At 32.3% G+C, this 19,114-nt stretch overlaps 1 pseudogene; it reads right to left on the bottom strand.

The window, feature by feature from the left end:
* Positions 1-1,430: 1,430 nt before the first annotated feature.
* Positions 1,431-5,197, bottom strand: LOC143230030 (transcription factor Sox-11-B-like; annotated as a pseudogene).
* Between the last annotated feature and the right edge of the window lie 13,917 nt (positions 5,198-19,114).

The raw sequence follows: 19,114 nt of genomic DNA, 5'->3' as shown, positions 1-19,114 counted from the left end.
TTTAATTAATTGTTATAATACGCTGAACCAGATTGTACCACAGTTGATGAAATTAAAGAGCTGAAACGGAAACCCCTCATAAATAGATCTGTTTTTTATTGTGTATCACTATAGAAAAGTATTGTTAGATAAATTGTCACGTAGTGGTTAGTGCGCGTACTGGACTATGAATTCGAGGATCTAACGTTCGTGTCTTGCTGTCGCAAAATTGTGCTTAGCATTTTGGGGTCATGTGTGCGTTATAAGAGTGAATGTTCATTCTTAATATTGAATTAGACTGTCCAATGAGTTGGTGACAGGCACTTTTGAAGGCTTGCACATATAACCCTTGAGTAATTTTACGTGAATATCTGAAAAAAAAGTAATGAACCAGCTTACACTTCTACTTCTAGAGGAATACAATTTTGTTTCTGAGTAAGCTGCGCAAGCATTCTAAGTTATATGAAATTTGAACTTGAATGCAGTCAGACAAAAGAACCAAGAAATAACTATTAAGTAAGAGCCCTAGTTTAACAATAACATAAAACATTCTCTCAGCTTGATTTTCTGAACTAATGTTAGTTTGTCTTGTCTCAACATTATCCTGGTACTTTTAGTTTGTTTTGCAAAATTGTTTGAAACGTTTAATTTAACGATCTAGATTTTCGTTCAAGAAACATAAACAATAAAGCTCTCCAAGTCTTGAAGAAACTTTAATATTAAATGTTTTAACTGTCAAGTTTGCACCCATATACGTAAATATGTGAAGAGAATTATTAAACTGTTTTGAGGTCTTTAATTTTTCTTTAAAATCTTTATAGTTCGATTTGGAATAAAACAAAACAAAAATGCATTTTCGAATAATTATATTTGTTTTTTGAATTTCACGCAAAACTACAGGAGGGCTATCTGCGCTAGCCATCCCTAATTTAGTAGTGTAAGACTAGAGGGAAGGCAGCTAGTCTTCACCACACTAGCGCTAACTCTTGTGCTACTCTTTTACCAATGAATAGTGGGATTAGCCATCACAAAACCCACAGCTGAAAGGGCGAGTATGTTTGGTATGACGGGGATTCGAACCCCCGACCCTCAGAGTAGGAGTGGAGTGCCTTAGCCACCTGACCATGTTAGGCCTAAGAGTAATTATATAGCAACTGCACATATTCATACTTTAGATGTGGTTTTTCAATGAGATTCTGCTGGTTTGTGTGTGTGTGTGTATGCGTGTAACATCTTAGTTTGAATTACCCCATGACAACAATTTAAAATCCAAATAAACAGAAAATTTTTAACTAACATTATTTTGTAAAACACTCAAGTAACATCATTAAATAAATAAACGTTTAAACTCAAAACATATCGATATTCTACAACGTGTAACGGATTAAAATTCACCAAAATATCGTTCTCCTATCAACTCCAATAAAAATAAGAGCATTTGACAATAACACTTTCCTAATAAAACCTTTAATGAATAAACCTGTTTGCACATAACACGAATAGCAAAGTTGAAGCAATAGGTACAAAATATTTCTCTCAAAACTCATAAATACACAATACTCTTTTGTCCTGCCTGTTGTGATGTGTACATTTAACGAATTACCATGAAAATCACCTAAAATATGTAACTACTTTTAGTTAAAAACACATAGTCTACCATCTTAGGATAGTTAAATAGTTGAACTATATTTACATCACTATACCAGCATTTTTGAGTAGAAACTCGAGCATCTGACAAAAGGTACCACATGATCTAACAGTCTCATAACTGATGGATCGTATATCAATCTCATAATAATGTTAAAACACAGGTTATTAGCGGTGAAAATACAAAACCAGAAATCTAATAATTTCAGCTACTTCGATATCGGAGGCAAAAAAAGAAAAAAACAGCAGTAGTTAGGTACACACAGTAATATATTGTTATGGGATATTTCTTGTTTGTATCTGCTAAAACAATTTCTGTTTTACCCAATGTTCTGTCTCTTGCCCTCCAAGTTTCATCCTTCAACACGCGCAGAACAAGTCGTATGAATCACGCAAAAAAAAAAAAATATTGTCCAGCACTTGGAGCACAACATATTTGACGTCCTTTAACAATTGAAGTTTTCTTATGGCGCACTAAAAGGTGTAACATGTTTGACTGGATCATTTTCACGTTATGTATCGAGAGGCCAAATATATTCGACTGGTTCGTTTATTTTCCTTTGTTTGATTCTCTACATTTATGTTTTTCGAAACACATGCTTTGTTCTGTAAACAGAAAACTGTCAGCATTTAAACGTTCTTACTGCGTTGTGTACAAAGTAACAGGAATGTTAGCATAATTACTATATTCTCTGCAAAGTTTTATCGGTACACTCTTAATATACGTGAAACACCAAGAATTTGTAAAAATTACAAACTCCAGAATAAAAGCACTTTAGATTCACGTCCATTCCAAAACCACAAATTAAAGTGATCTTAGGTTCATTTTCTTCGAACATTTCACGAACGCTGACAGAAAAACAACAACAAAAAAAACGTAATAAAAACACACACACTTCTCTGATTCTTAGACGAATTGCAAACCCAGAAAATAACCAAAGTTGGAATTTTTTATTATTATAATCTCATATAAATATAGAAATAAGCATACTAAACTGAACACTGAAAAAAATTGAAACGTGATTCGCAAGCTCTTAGTTAAAGACAAACAATTCACGTTTTATACAATCTGTAATAAACAGATTTGTAGTGACTATTACACATATTTGTTTAGTTTGAAACATTAAACTAGACTTATAACCCGTACATAATTATTTCTCGTACACGCTACAAGCCACAGAGGTAGCTGCACACATCGAAGCTCGCAAGATAAGGGCAAGAGATAAACAGATAGGGATTAAATAATATTGGTGATTATCTTTCACGAATATATATTGTGTGTGTGTATGAACGCTTAAGACTAAATAAATCATAAAGTATATTTCGAAACAAACTGATAACACAATATTCGTTTACTTCTTACCAATCTCGATAATTACCTAAACCGAAAACAACCGTGACATATATATATATATATATATATATACTGAAAAACGAATAAACTGTACAGGCATCAATAACACAACATTGAATGAAACACATAGAAACTGAATATTTTCTTAACATAACTTTCATGGACTCTAAAAACTCAAACTCCAGTATCGGATTAATCTCATAAGTTGAAAAACATAACAGAACTGAATTAATTTTCTCTGGTGGTATTATTTCAACATAGTGTATCACACTCTACGTACACCATTCAATTTGATTTATAAAATATTTTGTAGAAGAACCGAGATTATAATCAATGTTGATTTTCAAACAACGAAAGGATTTATACAATTTTTATCGGAATAAAATTAGTTTATTTTTACTAAATAATACGCTTGGTGGAAATATAAAACGTATATAATTATATCAATTTTTACTTTTTAAATTGGAAAATATAAAATTAAGACGAAGTTCTCAATACTCTAAGCCTCGCTGAATTTCAATAATATTCTATACCAATTTGGCCTGATGGATAGCCAAGTTTCGCTAATATTTTACAAACAAGCAGGTAGCAATACCTTAAAAGATAAAATCCCATTTATTATATAATAAAAGAAAGGCTGGTTTCAAACACATCACGGATACATCTCTTCTACTGAAGCTCTGTAACATTTTCGATGATTTTATTTGACCTTAGAACACGTAAATCCAGTTACGTGGGCTGGAAGTCATCTAGTTTGGCGGGAAAGGAGACGCTACAGTTGACGCCCTCTTGAAGTTAAAACTTGAAGCACAAAATACAGCCTGAGTCATCTCGTTCTTAAAGTCGCTAACAATTAATCAAAGACGACAAATTAGAGTCTAGCCAATCTCCACCTAAGATATCCGTAACTTCAGAGTTCGCATAATCAGGAAATTCAAAGTGAGAGCCGGAACTGGAACTAGCTGTTTCTAGAGAGGGAAAGTCTGAAAGAGATGTTATGTTAAGACTTTTCAACTCTGCCCACGCAGACGGCAGCTGTAGTGCATCAGTAAGAGCGTCTAGATCGGCTAAACTGTTGTCCATAAGCCCCGAAGAAGTGTCGGTATCTTGGGAGATCGCAGGTTTCGACATCTCACCAAAACTCAACTTTTTTATATCCGCCATCATCGTATAAACTTACATTAGTACTCTCCGGAGAAGCAGGTTCGTCTTCTGACAGAGAACACGGCACTTTACTGGGTGGGGTTAAGTAATCCACAACCATCGTCTCATATTTAGTTGACCTCATAGATTCTTTAAACTTTTTGTCAATGGTAAGCTTTAGTTTCAGTCTCTTGTAATTTACATCGCTCACAGAGGTTGGGGCTGAGGAAACACCGTAATGTATCCTCGACTGTTTAACTTGTTTCAAGCCTTCCTTACAATCGGCTACTTTGTGCTTTGCGGCCGGCTTCTTTTCTTGCTTTATTGTTGTCGGTTTCGCTTTCTTGCGCGGCCGATATTTGTAGTCGGGATATTCCTGCATGTGTAGGACCCGGAGCCTTTCGGCTTCTTGGATAAATGGCTGCCGCTCTCTTTCCGTCAGCAACTTCCACCTCTTCCCTAGCTGCTTACTGATCTCTGCGTTGTGCATGTCCGGCTGTTGTTCACAAATCTTCCGCCGTTCGATCTGACTCCAGACCATAAAAGCGTTCATGGGACGTTTAACACGACTTGTAACTTTCTTACACTGTGTGGCATCAGTATAAGGGGGTGTTGGAGTTGACGTCCACCGTCATGGAGCCAAATACGGGTAGACTTTCGCGTACGTGTTGCTCGCGCTCACCGGCACCACTATCGTGAATTTCTGCTGTACCTGCAGACATCTGCGTCCCGCCTAGCAGCTGAGGTAACATGAAGAACACCGAATACAAATGTTTTCCAAAGTTACTTTACCAAGTTATTTAACTTCTCCTAAAGATCCACTGGTAAAAAGAACTACGTATTGAAAAATGTCCGTTTACTGGAACACGCTAACACAACGAGAATAGGGTTTACGTTCTACACACAACCACTCACATGAACTGCAGACTGAACCTCTCACTTCACTTACCCGCCGTTTTCAAAGGCGGTAATCATGACGACATACCCTGATTAACCAATCCAGAACTCTTACGAAGCAGACACTCTCGACGTGACTGTTTTCGACGCTTACAGATGGCAACAACTGTTCCCGCTGGGCGATCTGCACTAATACGAAAATCTTAGAAGCCACCTATTGAGAGAAACATTCCCTAAGCACGATAGTAAACAGATAGTAGCTACTACGTTAAAATTTGTTTCTGTCTTTGGAAAACAGAAGCATAATGTCATGGTATTATAGACAGTTTAAAAAACGAGTTAATCACCTTAGCCCACATAAAAATCTGAACAAACATTTGTCGTAAGAAAACAAAACCGAACTAGTTAGTAGGCTCTCACTCAAGTCGATGTACATTGAAAATATTATATATTTCAGTACCCACAACTTATGATATTCCAGTGCGCTGTTGTACTTTACTTTAGATCATACACATTGCTGTCACTGGTGCAATTCTCTATTGAACTTTTTACTAGCAAGAAAGCAGACGATTCAACTGCAAACTTGGAGAATTATAAAATTATCTTATTAAATACGAGGTTTAATACCGTAGTATGTAAAGAGCAGAAGGTATATAGTGATGCATTTTGTTTAACCACAGACAAACTTACTAATTAATACGATAAAACCTTCAATGTCTACTGTGTAGTATTCTCTGATTATACAATGTAACGTTCTTCTGTTTTATATTAAAGCACAAGTTCTACACTATTTTCTTAACTATAATTCAAACAATATGTTCACACTAACATCTCTTATAACAATATATCCACACTACCGTCTCTTATTTAGTAGTTTACAAGTCCACACTGTTTCTTTTTCCCGTTTAGTGTCAAAGAACTCAGACAATACCTCACTTTAGTATTCAACCAATGCATTCACACTGTGGTGCCTTATACCAACTAAAAATACATGTATATCCAAATTGTATCGTCTTTTAGTAGCCAAGAAATATATTCACACTGTAGTGTCTTTTAGCATTCAACCAATATATCTTCACTGTAGTTATTGTCTGTTACATACATAGTAGTAAAGTATTTTCTCCGGTAATAGTGTTCAACATGCTGAATTAGTTGCATCACGTACAATGACAGCTAGGATTTGGAACATTATGCAGCCTGCTATTACAGATCTATTCTGCTAAATTTCTCAACGGACAAACTGTTTAAAATACTGAAAATAAATATGAATTCCAATGTATCCTTCAGTTCTCTACTTGTCACTTTGTTATGCTCATCTCCATGTAATTCACCACTATAAGAAACCTAATCGGAATAATTCAGTGACAAGTGGTGAAAGGAACGATAGTTCAGACTTCAGATCTATTTTTGGTAACTTGTTTAATTAAAGTTCGTGGAATGTCTACTCTTTTCAACAAAAACAGATTTCTATTTACAATATCTATTGTTCTCTGTTTTAAAAAAAATCTCCCTTAACTACAATGCATCCTATTTAGAACCAAAATAGATCTCTTCACACAACAATATATCCTACCTAGAAATAAAACAGAAATCCCCTTGTTTCAGTGTCTTATTCATTTAGAGCTAGAGCAAATATCTCGTTTTAATGTTTCCTACTTAGAGTTAAATGTTTCGTCCTTATAGCATTTAGTGTTTAACTTTAAAATATATGTGTCTACACTACACTCTCGTCTATTTAAAATTGAAACAAATATTTGCTTGTAGTGTTTAGTAGTTACCTTTAAAACAGCTCTGTTCACACCACACTATTTTGTATTTAAAACTAAAGCATCTTCTCATTACAATATTTCATATTTTGAGCTAAATCAAGTCTCTACTCTCGAAAGGATTTTGTCAGTTCTTTATAGTTTAATAAATCAGTGTCTGTATATTATGTCGATAACTGCGAAGCTCGCTTTTTAACAGTTGTGAAACATTATCAGTAAAAGGCTGACGTTTCGTATGACAGTAAGTGATACCTTCACTTTGTCACTGCTGATAGAGTTAGTAACTCTTGCTTAACGTTGTTTGCTGTTAACTCCACGATAATACAAAGAGTAAAGGTCTCTACATTCATTTAAAGGAAAACCAAAACCTAAAGAGTACATTAGTTTTTCTTAACAAACCCTTGAAAGATCACATGGAAGAAAACAATGTCTGAAACAACTCTATCTGTTAATTTAAACAAAGGTTTTTAACGTATAAGGCTTACATTGTTAAAAACAACAGAACTTTTTATATTCAGAGTGACTTACGACAATGTCTATTTCTTACACTTCGAAGAACAAGTTTCAATAAGGTGCTCTACGTTTTAATACGTATTGTAATAATATTGAGATTCTGTCCTGAAAATGAGCGCGTACCTTACTATATAAAATTGAAGGCGCGTGCACTTCATTTCAACTCGTGTAAATGTTGCCTAACAGCATATCGAATTTTATCAATGTTTTTAACTTAGATCATACAATAACATTAGAAGTTTATTTATTGTTATTATTAAAACGGTAAAATTTAGCCCTTACTAAACTAGATCTAAAGCAAAATTCGTACACGAGATATGGTGTTAATATATGTTTATTATATATTGACCGTATTTAATAAAGACAACTTCGTTAGCCCCAAGAGAAGTGGACTTGTATAAAGATTTTTGCCCTTGGCGATTAGAATTCTTTTGTGTTATTCTAAGAGCCTGTATTTGAAATATTAATTTGAACGCAGATGTTTTGTGGGTCTCTACTAATCTTAAATTACACAAAAAGCGTCAAATAAAAATACGTATAATTCACAACGAAAGGGGGAGGGGCATGTAACTAAGACTGCTTACAAAAAACAAAGGCTGAAACTATCCTATTATAATAAGGCCCGGCATGGCCAGGTAGTTAAGGCTTTCGACTCGTAATCTGAGGGTCGCGGGTTTGAATCCCCCTCACACCAAACATGTTCGCCCTTTTAGCCGTATGGGCGTTATAATATATGGTCAATCCCACTATTCGTTGGTAAAAGAGTAGTTCAAGAGTTGACGGTGGGTGGTGATGACCTTACACTGCTGAATTAGGGACGGCAGATAGCCCTCGTGTAGCTTTGCACGAAATTCAAAATAAGTCAAACCTTATTATATTAAAGCTTGTGACGTATACGTCTAAAACTATGACCTCAGAAACCACCGACCAATCATAACTGAGTAACATTTTTACAGCAAAGTAATAAATAACACAATTAAAATATTCACAAAAATAATGTTTTTCAGATTTAATCAATAAAAATTGCAAGAAAGGAGCAAGTTTCAAATATAAAACAATCAAAACACGAACGTAAAATATTTTTCTTTAGAAAAAATCTCTAAAGTTTTTCAACAGAAAGGCAAGGCTAGTTGGTAACTGCGTCTAAAAACATTACTTCAATAAAAGCTACTCTGTGTGTCAAGTCATGCTGTGATGATTATAGCTTATTTTTAAACTAAAATTTCAATAAAATCCATTTTCTTGTGGATGGTGAGTATTACTGAATGACAAGTATGAATACATTCTTGTGGAACGGTGAGACAATTCCAGAAAATGATGTAGGCCCATTTTTAGCGTCATCTGTCGAGATTAATGATAGATATTAGTCGCCCCCGTATGTATGTCTGGCTATTAGCTTATTACCAAGCTATTTTTTTCAATAATCTAAAGCATTTAATTCTGGATTTAGTAGAAAAAGTTACTATTACACATAGGCCAATGGAAATACTATCAGTATTTGACTTTGGGGGGGATCCAACTCGCACGTGCTGAGACAAGATCAAAAACATACCAAGAGAATTAATGATAGAAAATAAATGAAAAGTTTATTAGGTTATGTCTTTCTTAGGTAGTGATGGAAATTACAAAACAAACACTGCTGGGGGACACCTTCACCCTCCCAAAACATTCTTATATAAATATGAAACATTTTCAGCGGTCAACGAATACTTACAGCCTGCTAATAAGTGATTACTTGCTCCCCAAAGAATGTTGCGTTGTTAAACGAACAAAAGAGACTTGTACTTTTATAATATTTAAGTTAGAAACACGTCGCATTTAGAAGGTCTGAAATGTAGACCTGTACTTCCCTCCTGTCTATAAAACTGGATTGAAAATGGACCTAAAATTTTGTTGCATGGGAGGTTTTCGTAGAGAACGATATAGGATGTTTTACACGTACTTAAAAGGTGTTCACTTAAAATCTGGTGACCTGTCTGACCACTGGAAAATGGTAATGCCCTATGACTCGGAGTTCCACTATGACTTGTCTAGTAGCCTTGTCATAGACAAAGACCTCATAGAAAATTTAGTTCGAGAACTTTGAAGCAGTGAGCATACTAACAGCTGCCTAAATGTCTTCCCTCTCCACAGCAGAAACACTTGTGTTCTTTGTCGTGGTACGTAGATGGTTCAATGAACGTCCCTGGGAGAATAATCGCCACACCCACTGTCCTTGAACTGTACAAGCCTGGACAGTGCTTTAAAAGGCATGTCTGGACAGTGTTTGAGAAGGCAGGAAGGTATGATGCCCACTGCTGTTGACCGAGGAATGACTTCCTTCCAGTATAGTTCATACTATGAAGATAACTTCTTATGGAACTGGAACATATAGAATATGTCTTGCAACAGGAACCGTCGTTCGATATCGGTTATTTTACAGCTTACGTTACAGATCTGGGGCAGCTTTGCTGTGCAGAAACTGATGTTTTCCGCCATAAATAGAATTACATTATCACCCTCTCCAACGTGGACAGTAGCGGTAGCGTAACTGGTCTGATGACCACTCATTAATTTAGTTAGACTGGGCTTCATTCTTCCAAATATGAGACCTCGTAAAATATGGCCACTTTCCCAAATCCTTTTTTTTTTCTCATAGCATAGTTGTTTGTATTTTGTAGCGTTTCTATTTATAAGTTGTGGTTATTTCCATATGACGATGTGCGAGTGGTCAATTTCTATTTTCATGGGCGTCTGTTTACTGACCGGTAGACTGAATATCAAATAGTACTCAAATAGAAAAAAAATACTAGTGTATTTTAAAACACTTAACGTTCTGTAGCAAACAAATGTGAAATATATTTACACACAATCAGATATCTAATCAAAGAGTTAGATAAGGCAGATGGAGCACAAAGGTCAAGAATCAACGATTAAACGTTTGTCAAAAACAGTTTGTAAGCTGATTTCGAAGATGATTGTAGCTAAGAAGAGGATGGATTTACAATTGTTTGGTAACGATTCTCGCTCAGTCTCCTTATTTTTCTTCCATTGAATAAGATCTGTCATTTCTTATTGGCCGAGGAAACGTTTGTTTGTTTCTTCGTTTTAGAGCAAGGTCACACTGATCTATCTGCTGTTTTCACCGCGGAGAATCGAACTCTGGATTTTAGCGTTGTAACTCCGTAGACTTAGCACTGGCTCATAGAGGAACTAAACTAAATAATAAATGAATCCGGAACTAAAAATAAAGGAAGAGAGAGTACATAGCACGTTTACAATTTGGAATAAATTCAAACTGATAAAACAAATGAGCGAATAATTTTACAACTGGATATTTATAAGAGCTGAGGTTGGGTGTAAACATAATTTATAGCATTATTTTTCAAAATTGTAGGTTCTCATTACATAAGCTACAAAACTTTACAATCGACATATGTTGATTCATCTTATAAACGATGGTTACAGTTTGCAAGAAATGGTTTAAAACTAACGGAGTTTGGGATATTTTTTTTTTAAGGGAGAGTAACATTTCGTATCGAAAATTGAGTCTATAGAAACACAGCATTGTTTACAAACAGTATATCAGAAACACAGCATTGTTTACAAACAGTGTATCAAAAACACAGCATTGTTTACAAACAGTATATCAGAAACACAGCATTGTTTACAAACAGTATATCAGAAACACAGCATTGTTTACAAACAGTGTATCAAAAACACAGCATTGTTTACAAACAGTATGTCAGAAACACAGCATTGTTTACAAACAGTATATCAGAAACACAGCATTGTTTCCAAACAGTATATCAGAAACACAGCATTGTTTCCAAACAGTATATCGAATTTGGTACTAAAATGAGTATATTTTCCATAATCTTCCTATTAGTATCTTATATTTGGTACTAAAATACGTTTTGTAACTTTTCCTATTAGTGTCTTATATTTGGTAATAAAATACGTTTTATAACCTTTCCTATTAGTACCTTATATTTGGCACTAAAATACGTTTTGTAACCTTTCCTATTAGTGCTTATATTTGGCACTAAAATACGTTTTGTAACCTTTCCTATTAGTACTTATATTTGGCACTAAAATACGTTTTGTAACCTTTCCTATTAGTACTTATATTTGGCACTAAAATACGTTTTGTAGCATTTCCTATTAGTACTTATATTTGGCACTAAAATACGTTTTGTAGCATTTCCTATTGGTATGTTATATTTGGCACTAAAATACATTTTGTAACATTTCCTATTAGTATGTTATATTTGGCACTAAAATACGTTTTGTAGCATTTCCTATTGGTATGTTATATTTGGCACTAAAATACGTTTTGTAGCATTTCCTATTGGTATGTTATATTTGGCACTAAAATACGTTTTGTAGCATTTCCTATTAGTATGTTATATTTGGCACTAAAATACGTTTTGTAGCATTTCCTATTAGTATGTTATATTTGGCACTACACTATGTACTTGTAATCTTCTCTATTAGTATGTTATATTTGGCACTAAAATACGTTTTGTAGCATTTCCTATTGGTATGTTATATTTGGCACTAAAATACGTTTTGTAGCATTTCCTATTGGTATGTTATATTTGGCACTAAAATACGTTTTGTAGCATTTCCTATTAGTATGTTATATTTGGCACTAAAATACGTTTTGTAGCATTTCCTATTAGTATGTTATATTTGGCACTAAAATACGTTTTGTAGCATTTCCTATTAGTATGTTATATTTGGCACTAAAATACGTTTTGTAACCTTTCCTATTAGTATGTTATATTTGGCATTACACTATGTACTTGTAATCTTCTCTATTAGTATGTTATATTTGGCACTAAAATACGTTTTGTAGCATTTCCTATTAGTATGTTATATTTGGCACTAAAATACGTTTTGTAGCATTTCCTATTAGTATGTTATATTTGGCACTAAAATACGTTTTGTAGCATTTCCTATTAGTATGTTATATTTGGCACTAAAATACGTTTTGTAACCTTTCCTATTAGTATGTTATATTTGGCACTAAAATACGTTTTGTAACCTTTCCTATTAGTATGTTATATTTGGCACTAAAATACGTTTTGTAACATTTCCTATTAGTATGTTATATTTGGCACTAAAATACGTTTTGTAACATTTCCTATTAGTATGTTATATTTGGCACTAAAATACGTTTTGTAACATTTCCTATTGGTATGTTATATTTGGCACTAAAATACGTTTTGTAGCATTTCCTATTAGTATGTTATATTTGGCACTAAAATACGTTTTGTAACCTTTCCTATTAGTATGTTATATTTGGTATTACACTTTTGTATGTAATTTGTAATCTTCTTTCTATTAGTATGTTATATTTGGCACTAAAATACGTTTTGTAGCATTTCCTATTAGTATGTTATATTTGGCACTAAAATACGTTTTGTAGCATTTCCTATTAGTATGTTATATTTGGCACTAAAATACGTTTTGTAGCATTTCCTATTAGTATGTTATATTTGGCACTAAAATACGTTTTGTAACCTTTCCTATTAGTATGTTATATTTGGCACTAAAATACGTTTTGTAACCTTTCCTATTAGTATGTTATATTTGGCACTAAAATACGTTTTGTAACATTTCCTATTAGTATGTTATATTTGGCACTAAAATACGTTTTGTAATCTTCTCTATTAGTATGTTATATTACACTATGTACTTGTAATCTTCTCTATTAGTATGTTATATTACACTATGTACTTTGTAATCTTCTCTATTAGTATGTTATATACGTACACTATGTATGTTATTTGTAATCTTCTATTAGTATGTTATATTACACTATGTACGTTTTGTAACATCTCTATTAGTATGTTATATTTGGCTATTAGTTTGTAATATTCTATTAGTATGTTATATTTGGCACTAAAATACTTTTGTAATCTTCTCTATTAGTATGTTATATTACACTATGTACTTTTGTAATCTTCTCTATTAGTATGTTATATTACACTATGTACGTTTTGTAATCTTCTCTATTAGTATGTTATATTACACTATGTACGTTTTGTAATCTTCTATTAGTATGTTATATTACACTATGTACTTTTGTAATCTTCTCTATTAGTATGTTATATTACACTATGTACTTTTGTAATCTTCTCTATTAGTATGTTATATTACACTATGTACTTTTGTAATCTTCTCTATTAGTATGTTATATTACACTATGTACTTTTGTAATCTTCTCTATTAGTATGTTATATTACACTATGTACTTTGTAATCTTCTCTATTAGTATGTTATATTACACTATGTACTTTGTAATCTTCTCTATTAGTATGTTATATTACACTATGTACTTTGTAATCTTCTCTATTAGTATGTTATATTACACTATGTACTTTTGTAATCTTCTCTATTAGTATGTTATATTACACTATGTACTTATTTTGTAATCTTCTCTATTAGTATGTTATATTACACTAAAATCTAACATTTGTAATCTTCTCTATTAGTATGTTATATTACACTATGTAATTTGTAATCTTCTCTATTAGTATGTTATATTACACTATGTACTTTGTAATCTTCTCTATTAGGTATGTTATATTACACTATGTACGTTTTGTACTTTTGTAATCTTCTCTATTAGTATGTTATATTACACTATGTACTTTTGTAATCTTCTCTATTAGTATGTTATATTACACTATGTACTTTGTAATCTTCTCTATTAGTATGTTATATTACACTATGTACTTTGTAATCTTCTCTATTAGTATGTTATATTACACTATGTACTTTGTAATCTTCTCTATTAGTATGTTATATTACACTATGTACTTTTTGTAATCTTCTCTATTAGTATGTTATATTACACTATGTACTTGTAATCTTCTCTATTAGTATGTTATATTACACTATGTACTTTGTAATCTTCTCTATTAGTATGTTATATTACACTATGTACTTTGTAATCTTCTCTATTAGTATGTTATATTACACTATGTACTTTGTAATCTTCTCTATTAGTATGTTATATTACACTATGTACTTTGTAATCTTCTCTATTAGTATGTTATATTACACTATGTACTTTGTAATCTTCTCTATTAGTATGTTATATTACACTATGTACTTTGTAATCTTCTCTATTAGTATGTTATATTACACTATGTAATTTGTAATCTTCTCTATTAGTATGTTATATTACACTATGTACTTGTAATCTTCTCTATTAGTATGTTATATTACACTATGTAATTTGTAATCTTCTCTATTAGTATGTTATATTACACTATGTACTTGTAATCTTCTCTATTAGTATGTTATATTACACTATGTACTTTGTAATCTTCTCTATTAGTATGTTATATTACACTATGTAATTTGTAATCTTCTCTATTAGTATGTTATATTACACTATGTACTTGTAATCTTCTCTATTAGTATGTTATATTACACTATGTACTTGTAATCTTCTCTATTAGTATGTTATATTACACTATGTACTTTGTAATCTTCTCTATTAGTATGTTATATTACACTATGTACTTGTAATCTTCTCTATTAGTATGTTATATTACACTATGTACTTTGTAATCTTCTCTATTAGTATGTTATATTACACTATGTACTTGTAATCTTCTCTATTAGTATGTTATATTACACTATGTAACTTGTAATCTTCTATTAGTATGTTATATTACACTATGTACTTGTAATCTTCTCTATTAGTATGTTATATTACACTATGTACTTGTAATCTTCTCTATTAGTAATCTTCTCTTTGTATTAGTATGTTATATTACACTATGTACTTTGTAATCTTCTCTATTAGTATGTTATATTACACTATGTACTTTGTAATCTTCTCTATTAGTATGTTATATTACACTATGTACTTGTAATCTTCTCTATTAGTATGTTATATTACACTATGTACTTGTAATCTTCTCTATTAGTATGTTATATTACACTATGTACTTGTAATCTTCTCTATTAGTATGTTATATTACACTATGTACTTTGTAATCTTCTCTATTAGTATGTTATATTACACTATGTACTTGTAATCTTCTCTATTAGTATGTTATATTACACTATGTACTTTGTAATCTTCTCTATTAGTATGTTATATTACACTATGTACTTTGTAATCTTCTCTATTAGTATGTTATATTACACTATGTACTTTGTAATCTTCTCTATTAGTATGTTATATTACACTATGTACTTGTAATCTTCTCTATTAGTATGTTATATTACACTATGTACTTGTAATCTTCTCTATTAGTATGTTATATTACACTATGTACTTGTAATCTTCTCTATTAGTATTTTTCACTTGAACTAAAGCTTATTTTCTGTAATTTTTCATGTTAGTATATATATTATATTATATTATATTTGACAATAAAGTACAATACATGTTATTTTGTAATGTGTTCTAGCAGTACATTACACTTGATACTAAAATAAAGAATTTCTCTTCATAATATTTTAGGCTTGTAGTACCTCATATTTGGCACTAATATACAATAATTGTTCTTTGGTAGTGCTTTGTATTTGACACTAAAGTGCAGTATATGTTCATTAGTCTTTACTAGTAATACGTGACATATAATACTTACAGCTATTGTTCCATAGTCTTTGCGACTGCTACTTTAACTTGGTTCATATGTGTCATTCTGAACAGTACGAACATTTGGCATTAAAACACTACATATATTACTTTATCTTCATTGGCAGCATCTCATACTTGGCACTAAAATACTACATGTGTTCCTTTACTTTCTTTATTTCCATCTTGTACTCGACACTAAAATATTACATGTGTTCCTTTACTTTCTTTATTACCATCTTGTACTCGACACTAAAATACTACATGTGTTCCTTTACTTTCTTTATTACCATCTTGTACTCGACACTAAAATACTACATGTGTTCCGTTATCTTTCTAGCAGCAAGATGCTTTTCATATGAAATATCAATCAATAAATAGTTAGACATATTCTCCAGCAATAGTTGAAAATTTGGGAGTTTTGGCAGATGTATAATAAACTAATTCCAGCTGAATAAATAAATAAAAACAGGAGTTTCTCAGAACCACACTTTTCAATTATATATAGCTAATTAATTGAAGATGTGAACCAATGCAAAAAAGGTAGTAATGTGAATCACTGACACATTACAAGCTGATGACAATGTGAATCACTGACACATTATAAGCTGATGGTAATGTGAATCACTGACACATTACAAGCTGATGGTAATGTGAAAGAAAAAGATTAAAAAATTAACAAAGTGGGCAAGTCTTGTTCTGGTTAACTAACTTTCTGTGTAGAGAAACGACACTTTGTCCACAGCCATGAGAAACGACACTTAGTCCCCAGCCATGAGAAATGTCACTTAGTCCACAGCCATGAGAAACGAAACTTAGTCCACAGCCATAAGAAACGACACTTAGTCCCCAGTCATGAGAAACGACACTTTGTCCCCAGCCATGAGAAATGACACTCAGTTCCCAGCCATAATAAATAACATTTAGTCCCCAGCCATGAGAAACAACACTTAGTCCCGAGTCATGAGAAATGACACTTAGTCCTCAGCCATGAGAAACGACACTAAGTCCCTAGCCATATTATTGTTTAACATTTACAGCCACAGTCCAGTCACTGACAAGTGAAATGATCACATCCTAGTGTTTGCCTTATCTTGTTCTCCAACATTTGTTAGATGAAGAACTACTTTCAGGAAGATAGAGAAGTTAAATGATTTACAATTGTCTGTATTACTGAGTTTTATTCCTATGTTGGTTCTTATGCTATACTGGAAGTTAGTTATTAATAACTTCACAGATATACGTATGGTACAGCTGTTCTAGGTCATGAAAGTTTCACTTATGGCATGAACATGTCATAACTTTCCGTCACTTTGTCGTAGGGTAGTTCCCGGTTGACGTTTAATTTATCTTCTGCATCTTAACACAACATAACAAAAATTCAACTGATCAACGGTATTTAATGTCGCGTAATAGATGTATAGCTATGGACACTTAGACATTCTATCCTAAACATTTAACACCTCACTAGATTTTGCTATCCTCACCATAAACAATACTCTTAATAACTATACTAAACAGATACACACTATTCTACACATTATGGAAAGCATGCAGGGAGAATTGGTTGTTTTGGACACAATAACGTTATGCCAAAATGTTTTCCAATAGAAGGTTTGTTTGTTTATGTGTAATTAAGCACAAACTTACACAAACGGCTATCCGTGCTCTGCCCAACACGAATATCGAAACCCGGTTTCTGGCGGTATAAGCCCTAAGACATACCGCTGTGCCACTGGAGACACCTATAACTACATATAGGGTTATTGTCCAAATGCTTAAGTGTCAGATATAGTATGAATGCACGTGGCACTATGGATTGTAATGACGTGGCACTGTTCCAAAATAATTTTTTATAACATTTTTAATCTTCTGTTCACGCAGAACACCACATCACACAGAGATATCTTATCTAGCTTTAAACATAAACTGCCTGTAACAGTTTATTCTAAAACCTCTCTCAAAACGCTTTATAACATCTTGTCTAACTGAGCACAATCTCATTACTTAACCAGTACAAAAAATTGTGATTTGATAAAAGTATTCATAATCCATATAAGTTTGAATAATACAAAGTAAAATAGAATTCTTTAAAATTCAATGTCAGTAATATAAAACTCTTTTTATTCTATATATTATTATAGTTGAAACTTTTTAAGTCCATTATACTAGCAAAAATGTATCACCACTGTGATACAGTCTTACGTTTAAGAGCTTATAGTCTTAAGATTTGAGGTTTGGTCCCCGTATTTGAAAAGCTGTAGATGTTCTGTTATGTAGATTTATGTTAAAATACAAACACAGATAAAATAAAACGGGAAACTTCATATATTAAATATTATATATATATATATATATATATATATATATTAAATACTAACCCATAAGTATAATCTCTACACATAACACAACGCAAAACAAATCCTTTGAGTGTTATATTTAGCGATACAACACTCAAAACCTTCTAATATTAATTCTGAACATTCTAAACTTTGGAACATTAGCAAACAAGAATATAGAATAAAAACCTTTCTACACTTCATTCTGTAAATTTCAAAACTTACGAGTGAGAGTCCTCCATTTTAGTCTACATATTTGCACAGAAATAATGTCTTTACTTGTAATTCAAACAAAAAGAATCATTTTAAAACTGAAGACAGCATAAAGTTAGCTACCGTTTACAACAAATAGGAATACTTACATACGTATATGGCATATAGATTTAATTTTGGTGTAAGGAAGCCTCTATAGGCAACTGTTGCTTTTTGTTTCTGATAAAATCACAGTGTGTGTAAAATGTCTAGTCCATTAGCATACAAATAAATCAGGCATTCTGGGCTTTCTTTTCTGGCGCAAGGTCAAGGTTCATGCCACTATCCAGTAGAAAACCCGAGGCTTTCAATGGTTTTATTATTGTGCTAAGATGGCGATGTCTCTACCTACCACAAGAGAAAGTAGAACTACCTAAAGCTATTTTAACTTTTCTGCTACTGTTTCTTTGCCGATGGGGAGGGGAGGCCGTCTGCTGATTGTTGGAACACTTTAATTAAAAAAACACTTTTAAAAGTAAAAATTAGTTTTCTGTGACAAGTAAACTTTCTGTTGAAATAATTTGTTTGTGTAACGTTCACAATTAAAAGATTAGATTAATATAGTACGTTTTAGCCTCATTTGATACCCTTAAAGATTATGTTTATTTTCACCTCCACAGCCAAATGGTTCTGA

This window comes from Tachypleus tridentatus, chromosome 10 (assembly GCF_004210375.1).
Source record: "Tachypleus tridentatus isolate NWPU-2018 chromosome 10, ASM421037v1, whole genome shotgun sequence".
Lineage (NCBI taxonomy): Eukaryota > Metazoa > Arthropoda > Merostomata > Xiphosura > Limulidae > Tachypleus > Tachypleus tridentatus.
This window is presented reverse-complemented; position numbering and strand designations above follow the sequence as displayed.